The following is an 11,718-nucleotide window of genomic DNA, read 5'->3' as shown; positions in this document are numbered from 1 at the left end:
ATTCCAGTACCATACTGTTTCGATTACTGTAACTTTATAGTAAAGTTTGATATTAGGGAGTGTGATTCCTCTCACTTTGTTTTTTCTCAAGATTTCTTTGGCTAGTCAGGGCCTTTTGTGGTTTCATGTAAGTTTTTGGATTAATTGTTCTGTCATCAATGTTATAACAAAATTATATTGAACAAAATTACATTATTGGAAGACCTATTATATAAAGTCAACATTGACAATAGCAATTCCAAAGATAGTGTTTTAATGTAGAGAGAAACTCCGAAACAAACCTGAATAAGTTGTATAGATGAATTTATTAGCAGAAATAAATGAAAGATTATTTTTTAAAAATTATCTTTGTTATAACTTATGGTAAAATAAATAGAAACAGTCTGGATGCCCAAATATCAGGAGATTAAATAAATTATGTGTACTATATTTATATGAAATATTAGGACCTTAAAATTATCATAAATATCTTTTTGAAAATGATTAGTGACATAAAATATATTTATTGAAAGAAAATATGTCATATAATGGTATGTAAGTATGATCGCAACTCTATTTTTAACTTTATATAAATTCAGAGAACAATCATAAATGAAATTATACTAAAATCTTAACAAATGATATCTTATTTTCTCCATTTCTCTGAATTTTCCAAATTTTCTCCAAGCGAATATACATTACTTTTGTGATTAAAAGGCAATAAAAATAAAAATTACTTTTGCATTTATAACAACTTAAAAGAGAAAATCAGCTAGTATATGACTGAGTCAAGAACTCATGGGCAAGGCTTGAAATTTGAGTGAATCCTTAATGCTATAATTTTGTTCAAAGGTGCAGCTCTAATCATGACAACAAACACCTTTATAAAAGTATTCTGTAATATCGTACTCCTTTGATTTAATCTTGTTTTACTTTTTCAAAAAAAATTGTTGGTATCAAATAGCAAAGAAATTAAGAGACATATTGTTCTGAGCACATAGGTACACTATTTTTAAAATCTCTTCAGTCTATAGCCAAGCTACTCTGAACAAGCCTGATCCTGTCTGATCTCAGAAGCTAAGCAGGGTCGGGCCTGGTTAATACTTGGATGGGAGATCATCTAGGAACACTGGGTGCTGTTGACATTAAAAAAATAAAAATTAAATAAATAAATAATAAGAGATTGTAAGCTGACAAGGTCATTGCAATCTCTGAGGTCAACCAAGGGTTGCCTCCATAGAAAATATTGAAAAAAAATTTCTTCAAATAAATATATTCTCTGAAAGCCAAGTACAGAGGTTATGCATAAAGATAAGACCTGCTTTGGAGAAGATTGTACCTTATTGGTGAATAAGAAAGGTTCCATGTCCTAAGGATTTGGAAGGTAAATCCAGTGTGTTATAGCTAATATTACCATTTAGATGATACTTTAAATAAGCTGGAAAAGTAATTTGGCCTACAGAAATTAGACATGAATCTTCACAAGTCTAGGTAAAGAAGGCTAAGTAAGATAACTGCCCACATTGATGCTTTTAAGAACTAAATGTGCTTGATAATATAGAATGCAAATATCTCATGCCTCACCAGTGCTTCCAGCCTCTAGTTCAATGCAAAATAAAAATTGGTGACTTACAATATAAAAGTCCAAATACAATATGTATTTCTTAAGCTTGCTACATTTACACAATATAAGAGGATTCATCAATCTAGTTGAAGAAAACAAGATTTAACATTATTAAACAGGAAGCTCTTGTAATTGACCTCGGAAACATTTTATCAGGCCTAGGATCATTATTTCTCAATACTGATAACAATTGAAAAATCTCCAAAAGTGTCAATGCAACTTATTTTATTATTTCTTTAGAAAATGTATAGGCATGGTATGTATCCTGTCCTACATCACAGAGTTAAATCTAAATGTCTCAACTCTTAATTTTATTATTTTCTCTTAATAACTTTGGCCTTGAGTATACATTTCACAAACATTTTGACAAAGAAATATCTTTGCTTCTATGCCAAAGACTTTCAATGAGATAATCAAATGGCATATTTTTTTCAATTTATTTCAATCAATATTTAGTAATATATACCATGTGTCTCTCACAGATTTTAAATACTGATGTTCTGGAAGACCACAAAGTCTAGTATTAAAGACACATGGGTAAATAACTAGCAACATACAAGTGATAAAGTGGCAAAAATCAATGATAAATTCTCAGTCCTTCTCTTAATGTATCAGTAGCATTTCACCACTGCTGATCTCCCTTCTGAGAAACTATTTTTTTCATTTGAATGAGCATCCTATAAAATAACAATTCCTCCTTTCTAATACCCCATACCCTCTTCACTCTGTATTATATATTTCTGTATAAATTACCATCAAATGACATATTTGTTTGTCTGTATCTCTCTAAGAATAATGGAGGAGACTTTGTTGTGATTAATGTTATAAATTCAGGCCCTAGAATTGTGCCTGGCATGTAATAAGCACTCAATAAATATTAATTGAATAAATAGTAAAGAAATGTATAATCTACTATTAGAGAGAATAAAAATAAAACAGTAATTCAGAGTGAGAGTGAAATGAATTAGTTTATAGATAGTTCATAGTACTAGGAATGAATCTTGAAGAACAGAAAAGTATTTTTCAGGTGAATTTCTAAAAAAACTAGATGTTTTGTCCAGAGACTGACCGATAATTCAGTGTGGCTAGAATGTAAACTATTTGGTAGCTGGACATGGAGCTGGAATATCTCAGTGGGGATAGTTTGTGAAAAGCCTTGTATACCGTACTAAGGAAAGTGGACCAAGACAATGAGGCAACATGAAAAATATTATGCTGAGTGAAATAAGTCAGAGAAAGATAAATACCATATAATTCCACTTATATGAGGAATCTAAGGCACAAAAGAAACAAACAAATTAAATGAAAAAAACAGGCTCACGGATACAGAAAACAGTCTGGTGATTTCCAGAGGGGAGAAGGATTGGGGGAGGGGGGAAGAAAAAGATAAAGGGTTGAAGAAGTACGAATTAATAGTATCAAAACAATTACAGGGATTTAGAGTATAGTATAAGGAGCATAGTCCATAGTATTGTATTGGTTATGTGTAGTACCAGATGAGTGCTAGGGTAATTGAGGAGATCATCAAAAAACAATATATATTTTTTTCAAATATAGATTGTAACTTTTTTGGCACTCAACATCTCTTTTCTGTTTGTAATATTCCCATTAATATAAATGTGACCTTAAGGAAGAAAAATAGTATTCAGGGGACTCTGAAAAGCAGAAATTATAAGCCCTTTCTAAATCAGGTTCAAAATTCAATTTGAAAAAAAAAAAAGCTAAGCAGGAGCATAAATATTACTAGCTCATACATATGCAGCATTTGCTAATTTCCAGGCATGTTTTAAGTGCTATACATATTTTCATACTTAGAATAATCCAATGAAGTGTGTACTATTATTATTCTCATTTTTTAGATAAGAAAAATGAAGTACAGAGAGATTGAATAACATGTTTAATATCACACAACTGCTAAATAGTAGAACCAGTGTAGCAAACCCAGACACTCTTGTTCCAGATTACCTACTCTTTACCATTATGCTACAAATGATGAATTGATTTGGTGACTATTCAAGTATGATAACCAATTGCAGAATCATTGAAGAGATGATAAAGGCCTGTAACAGGACAGTAATTATGGGGAAGGAGGAGAAGGAATCATTTTGAAGGTATAATAGACAGGACATATGAAGTAATTGAATGTGAGTTTTGGGAGAAAAATAAGTCAAGTATTTCTATAGGATAAATGACGGTGTCATTGACCAGAATAAGGGAGACATGAAACAGAACAAGTTTGGGTGCAGATGAAAATAATAGATTTATCTGTGACAGTTGGATACATATTTAAGTTGTTCTGGTGAAATACCAGTGTTAAGCTTTCATTCAATTGTGTCATCCCTCAGTGACATAAGTAGATATTTTCTAAGTAAACATCAAGGCTCTATACAATCTTACCACAATCCTTTCTTTGCTAGCTTCAAAAATGCTAAAATTGTTAACAATCTGATCAATACTTCATTCATCAGGGTGGTATGATGTACTCTTAGCTAATTCTTTAAAATTCTACTTTTTATTCCTCATTTGAGACTCAGCCTCTTTTTAAAAAGAAAACAAAATAATTAGTGTGCTTTTTACCCTCCTGGAGAAATTTATACCTAAATCAACATTTTATCTTAATTATTTTGGAAGACACTATCAGGAAGCCAAATCCAATTAAATAACAATGTGAAATGAAAATAAACACTTAATACACATGCTTATAATTTAAGAAATATAGAGTGCTATTCTTTCTGTCTTTGGTTGAAATGATGGGAGTGGTACAAAGAATGCTATGGGAGTATTTTAGAAGAACACTTAGCCTAGTCTTAGAAGTCATGAGAAGTTATTCTAAAGAAGTGGCATTTTAGAAGAGAACATTGAATATATATGGGCTCACCAAATGAAGAGAAGATAAGCATAAGAGTATACAAGGTAGAAGGAATAGCTTAGGCAAAAGCAAGTGCTTATAGAACACAGAAAGGACTGCATACACTTCAGTGTAACCAAAACAGAGTGAGCAAGTGGGGAGTGGTAGAGATGAAGATAAAGATGAAGATAGGACCAACTTATGTAGGATTTTGTAGACAATTTTAGGAGTTTGAACATCATTCTGCAGATAATGAAATGTTTTAATTTGAAGCATTACATAGTTAGACTGGAATTTTCAAAAGCTCCTTCAGGCTAAGGGGTGAAGAATGGATTGGAGAGAGACAAAGCTGGAAACCGATGCAGCACTTCGAAACAGACTTCGAAATTAACAAGCTTTTCTTTTTCTTTAAAAAGGAATATAGAGATCTACTCATCAGTCTTGCAGGCAGCCAAGGAAAACCTCATAGACTCTTTCCAATATTCTTTCTGAGTGTTTCTGGACATGAGTACATCTCATTGAGATATTCCCACCTCTACCTACAAACAAAGAAAATGCTTGGAACACCTCAGTCCACTGTGCCAACAGGAAGTGAGTGACTGACTATTTTTTCTTATTACTTGAAGACCACAAAATAGAAGTTCACAAGAATCTTTAGAGAAACCATTGATACCACTGTGATAAGGGAAATTGGTGACATCCAAAACATGGAGAAATGAGAGATGCCCCCAGATCTCTACCCTTGAAACAACAATTAGCTGAAGACCTAAAACTCCACAAAAAACAATCACCTGCAAAAAGCATGTCTGAGCAAGGGATCTGCGCATTAGAGCTACCATAGATAAGAACTCCAGGAGTCAGGTGGTAGACTAGGAGGAAAAAAAAGTAGCTATCTCTCACAGCTCCCTGCAGGAGGAGAGGGAGGGGAGAAGATGTGGTAAGTTCCTTGAACAGCACTCTCTAGGAGTGCTCTGAGCTCCACGTGGCTGGCAGCAGGTCCAAGTCATCAGACTAGAAAGTAGAGAAGCAGGATGGCAGAGAAACAACAGTTGATTTTTACCAGCAGTGGTTGCAAAACTGAGGGTGAGCCGCAGCCCCTGACCCCCAACCCAAAGGGCCCCTTCTTCAGTCTCATACCCTATGAGACTGAACACCACAGAGCCCCAAGAGAATGAGCAAACGCTACTGAAACTGTCATTAACAATGACAGGGACTGAGACTGAGAGTAGCAAGCATGATTAAACATCTACAAGAAAAAGAAGGCATTATTAACACTTTATATAAAGCAAGGATCCAAGAGACTTAGACGCCATCTACTAGAAACAAACAAACAAAAAAGTGCCTTCTTTGCAGCAGGCTAAAGAGAGACCTTTATTTAATAAATCTTCTTTCTGGAAAAAACAAAATAAAATATACTTCTATTAATGCTCAGGTGGAGAAGTAGTCCATTAAACACCATGAACAACCAAAGTGACAAGGCATCTCAGATAGGAAGAGAAAAATCTCCAAAAATAAGCTTAAAGATATAGAAATATACAACTTAAATGACAGAGAATTCAGGTCGGAACTGCAAAAAAGACTCAGTGAGATCTGAACTGAGTCATATCAAAAATTTCAGAAATTGAAGAAAAAACTAGATGAGCAAAATGAATTCTTTACCAAGGAGATTGAAATCTTAAAAAAAAGAAGAATAGATCATCTGGAGATAAGAAACACTCTGCAGGAATTGAAAAATGAAATAGCAAGCTTGGAAATAGAGTCGACTAAATGGAAGAAAGGATCAGTGATATTGAAGACAGAAATCTAAAAACATATCAGAAGAAAGAAGAGAGAAACCAAAGAATGAAAAATAATGAAAGAGAAATACAAGAACTAGCTGATACCATCAGGAGAAGAAACATAGGATAATGCGCATTATCGAAGGGGAGGAAAAAAGCAGGGACTAGAAAGCATTTTCAGATGAATAGTTGATGGGAATTTCCCAAATCTAAGAAATGAGCCGGAGTTTAGAATTTAAGAAGTCAACAGAACACCCAATTATCTCAATCCAAAAGGGCATTCACCAAGATGCATTGAATTAAAATTATCAAAAATCAACTACAAAGACAGAATTTTCAGGGCAGCTAGGGAGAAAAAGATGGTACCTTATAAAAGAAAACACATTAGATTATCCTCAGACTTCTCAGCACAAACCTTACAAGCCAGAAAGGGGTGGAATCAAATATTCAAACTATGAAGTGGAAGGAACTACCAGCCTAGAACAATGTATCCAGTTGAGCTCTTCTTTAGATATGAAGAAGAAATAAAGACATTTCAAGACATACAAAAATTGAGGGAATTCTCCACTATGAGGACTGCACTATAGGAAATACTGAAAGGGGTCAGCTCACCGAAAATAAAATGCATAAAAAAAAAAAAAAAACAAGTAAGAGGTAAGACTATCAGGCAAATAGAAGCAGAGGACTGCAACCCTTACTAAGAACAGGGAATTATAAGCTTAAACAATAAGAAGAGAATTGTTATAGCAAGATAGTATTGAACGTTCAGCATACATAGGCACAGATTGAGAAAACAATGACTGAAAAGGGGATGATTCAAATATCCAAAATCATAAAATGGAATGGAGATAAGGCATGCACAGAAGAAAATGGATGACTGTATATATATAACTACCTTTGACATATTCATAATGATAACCACACATCAAAGATTCAGAGCTGAAGTATATATAACATAAAACAAGAATCAGAGGGAAAATCCACAAAAGACAACCAAAATAAAGAAACCAGAAACACAAGGACACAGAAGCAATGGAAATACTGAGCTACCAGAAATAAAAAGATAAAATGGTTATAAGAAGACCTCATATTTCAATAATCACCCTAAATGTAAATGGACTGAACTCACCGATTAAAAGGAACAGAGTTGAACAATAGATCAAAAAGCAAAACACAACTATTTTCTGCCTCCAGGAGACAAATCTTACCTCCAAAGACAAATATAAACTCAAAGTGAAAGAGTGGGAAATGACATTTCAAGCAAATGACATTCAGAGAAAAGCTGGAGTAGAGGTACTAATATCAGATGAAATAGACTTCAAAATAAAAAAAAAAGGTAAAAAAGGATATTGAGAGACAATTCATAAAGATAAAGGGAATCATGCATCAAGAAGACATAACAGTTATTAATATCTATGCTCCCTATCAGGAAGCCCAGAAATATGTAAAGAAATTACTAACAGAACTAAAGGAAGAAACAGACCAAAACACTATTGTCTTATGGGACCTAAATACCCCACTGCCGGTTATAGACAGATCATCCAAACAAAGAATCAATAAGGAAATAACATTCTTAAATGACCCATTAGATCAAATGGACACAATTGACATTTACAGAGCCTTCCATCCCAAAACATCTGCTTATACATTCTTCTTTAGTGCACATGGAACATTCTCAAAGATTGACCACGTACTGGGACACAGAGATAGCCTGACAAAATGTAAGAGGGTTGAAATTATACCAGTCATATTCTCTGATCATAATGCTTTGAAACTACAGATCAACAGTAAAAAGAAAGTGGAAAGAACCACAAATACATGGAGATTAAACAACATGCTACTGAAGAATAACTAGTCAGAGAAGAAATATAAAGTGATCAAGAAATACATAGAAACGAATGATAATGATAGTACAATATATCAAAACTTTTCAGACATGACAAAAGTGGTCATAAGAGGAAAGTTGATATCATTACTGGCCTATCTCCATAAATAAGAAGAGCCCAAATAAACAACCTAATGCTTCATCTTCAAAATAACTAGAAAAGGAAGAACAAATCAAGCCAAAAGTCAGCAGAAGGAAAGAAATAATCCAAATTAGAGCAGAAATAAATGAAATTGAAAACAAAACAAATAAAAAAAATAGAGAAAACAAATGCAACAAATTGCTGGTTCTTTGAGAAGGTAAATAAAATTGACAAACTTCTGGCTAGACTCACTAAAGAAAAAAGAGGAAGTACACCAAAAAAAAAAAAAAAAAAAAAGATGAGAAAGGGAAAATCATGACAGACACCGCAAAAATACAAAGGATCATACAAGAATACTATAAAGAAGTATATAACACCAAATTTAATAACCTAAAAGAAATGGATCAGTATTTAGAAATAAAAACTACTTTCTTAGATTGAATCAAGAAGAACTGGAAAATCTAAATAGACCGATCAACACTATGGAAATGGAAACAATCATCAAAATCATAACAAAAAGTCACAGTCCAAGACAAGATGGCTTCCTCAGTGAATTCTAGCAAACATTCAAAAAAGATTTAATACCTATTCTCCTCAAACTCTTCCAAAAATTAAAGAGGAAGCAATACTTCCCAACTCTTTTTATGAGACCAATATCACCCTGACACTAAAACCTGGTAAAGATAATACAAAAAAAACCACAAAAACTACAGACCAATATCTCTCATGAACACAGATGCAGAAGTCCTAAATAAGATACTAGCAAACCAAATATTTAAAAGATTATGCATACGATCAACTGGGCTTCATCCCAGGGGCACAGGGATGATTAGACATATGCAAACTGATTAATGTGATACACAACATAAACAAATTAAAAAAAAACCAAGAATCATATGATCATATCAATAGATGCATAAAATGCCTCCCACAGGATACAGCATCCATTTATGATCAATAAACTTAAGCAAATTGCTATAGAAGGAAAGTACCTTAACATAATAAAGGCCACATATGACAAGCACTCAGCCAACATTATACTGAATGGTGAAAAACTAAAAGCCTTCCCTCCTAGATCAGGAACAAGGCAAGGCTAACCACTATCACCACTGTCATCAATATAACATTGGATGTCCTAGAGAGTGCAATCAGGCAAGGACAGATAAAAAATGCATCCAATTAGGAAACCAAGAAGTCAAACTGTCACTATTTGTAGATGGCATGATTCTCTATATAGAAAACCTTAAAGACTCCACAAAACACTACCAGAAACGATAAGCAAATACAGTAAATTCTCCGAATACAAAATCAATGTTAAAAAATCCATAGCGTTCCAATACTCTAATAATGAAGTGTCAGAAAAAGAAGTGGAAAAAATAATTCCTTTTGCAATTGCAACAAAAAGAATAAAATACCTAGGAATAAATTTAATGAAACATGCGAAAGAGCTATATAATGAAAATTATAAGACCCTGTTAAAAGTAATTGAAGAAGATACATAAGGAAATTGAAAGATATTCTGTGTTCTTGGATCAGAAGAATCAACATAGTTGAAATAACCATATTACCTAAATCATTATACAGATTTAATGCAATCCCCATCAAAATCCCATCAGCATTTTTTAAAGAAATGGAACAAAAAATCATCAGATTTATATGAAAGCATAAAAGACTCCGAATTGCCAAAGCCATGCTCAGAAAAATGAACGAGGCTGGAGGCATCACTCTGCCCAACTTCAAATTATACTACAAAGTGACAGTAATTAAAATGACATGGTACTGGCAAAAAAAAAAAATAGCACATGAACCATTGGAACAGAATTAAGAATCCAGAAGTAAATCCATATTTATATGGGCAAATAATTTTCGACAAAATAGCCAAAAACAAACAATGGAGAAAGGAAATCTTCTTCAATAAATGGTGCTGGGAAAACTGGAAAGCCTCTTCAAAAGAAGGAATCTAGACTGTTGTTTATCACCACACACCAAAATTACCTTCAAATGGGTTAAAGACCTGAATATAAGACCTGAAACAATAAAATGCATAGAAGAAAACATAGGAACTAAACTCAAGGACCTTGGACTTAAAGAGGATTTTATGAATTTCACCTGAAAAGCAAGGGAAGTAAAAGCTAAAATAAATGAATGGGACTACATCAAACTAAAAAGCTTCTGCTCAGGAAAAGAAACCATCACAAGGTAAAGAGTCAACCATTTGAATAATAAGTATATTTGCAAGCAACGTCTCCAATAAGGGCCTAATATCCAAAATATAAAAGAACTCATACAACTCAATAACATGAAAACAAACAATCCATTCAAAAAGTGAGCAGAGGATCTGAACAGACACTTCTTCCTAGAGGATATGCAAATAGCCAACAAATATATGAAAAGATGTTTAACATCACTAGCTATTATGGAAATGCAAATCAAAACCACAATGAGATACCATCTCACACCTGTGTGAACAGCTGTAATCAACAAGACACATAATAAGAAATGTTGAAGGTGATACAGACAAAAAAGAACCCTCATACACTGCTGGTGGGACTGCAAATTGGTACAGCCACTGTGGAAAACAGTATGGAGTTTCCTCAAAAAACTAAGAATTGTTCTACCATATGATCCAGCAATCCCTTTACTGGATATTTACCCCAAGGACTTTAAAACTCATATCCGAAAAGATATTTGTACACTGATGATATTCATAGCAGCATTATTTACAGTGACCAAGACATGGAAGCTACCAAAGTGTCCTACAATAGATGATTGGATAAAGAAGCTGTGGTACGTACATACAATAGATTTTACTCAGCCATAAGAAGAGATGAAAGATTGCCATTTGTGACAACATGGATGGAATTTGAGATAATCATGTTAAGCAAAATAAGCCAGACAGAAAAAGTTGAAAATCACATGATATCACTTATATGTGGGATATATACTTAAAAGCAACAAAAATGAACAGGATAAACAAACAGAGACTCATGGATATGGACAATGGACTAGTGGTTGCTAGAAGGGAAAGGGGAGGCAGATGGGGTAAAAGTAGTCAAATATGTGATGACTGAAAGAAATCTAACTATGGGAGGTGAACACACAATGTAAATATATATTATAAATATATATTTAGAATGTAAATATATACAATGTAATATATATATATGTACGTGTGCATATAAGTATGTGTGTATATATGCTTTACTGTTAAAATGTACAGCTGAAACTTACTGGATTTTATTATTTATTGTCACCGTAAAAAAATTAATTAATTAAAAAAATAAAGAACCAGAAACATACAGTGGAGAAAGGAAACCCTCTTCAATAAATAGTGCTGGGAATATTGGAAGGAACTTGCAAAATAACGAAACTAGACTGTTGTCTATCACCACACACCAAAATTAACTCAAAATGGATTAAGGATTTGAACGTAAGACCTGAAAAAAATAAATTGCATAGGAGAAAACATAGGAACTAAACTCATAGACCTTAGACTTAAAGAGGTTTTTATGAATTTGACCT

At 33.1% G+C, this 11,718-nt stretch overlaps 1 pseudogene; it reads left to right on the top strand.

Moving 5' to 3' along the window:
• The first annotated feature begins 1,005 nt into the window (after positions 1–1,005).
• On the top strand, positions 1,006–1,124 carry LOC120600260 (uncharacterized; annotated as a pseudogene).
• Positions 1,125–11,718: the final 10,594 nt, after the last annotated feature.

This window comes from Pteropus medius, unplaced genomic scaffold, assembly GCF_902729225.1.
Source record: "Pteropus medius unplaced genomic scaffold, Ma_sr-lr_union100, whole genome shotgun sequence".
Taxonomy (NCBI): domain Eukaryota; kingdom Metazoa; phylum Chordata; class Mammalia; order Chiroptera; family Pteropodidae; genus Pteropus; species Pteropus medius.
Note: the sequence above shows the minus strand (reverse complement) of the source record. Positions and strands in the feature narration are given on the sequence as shown.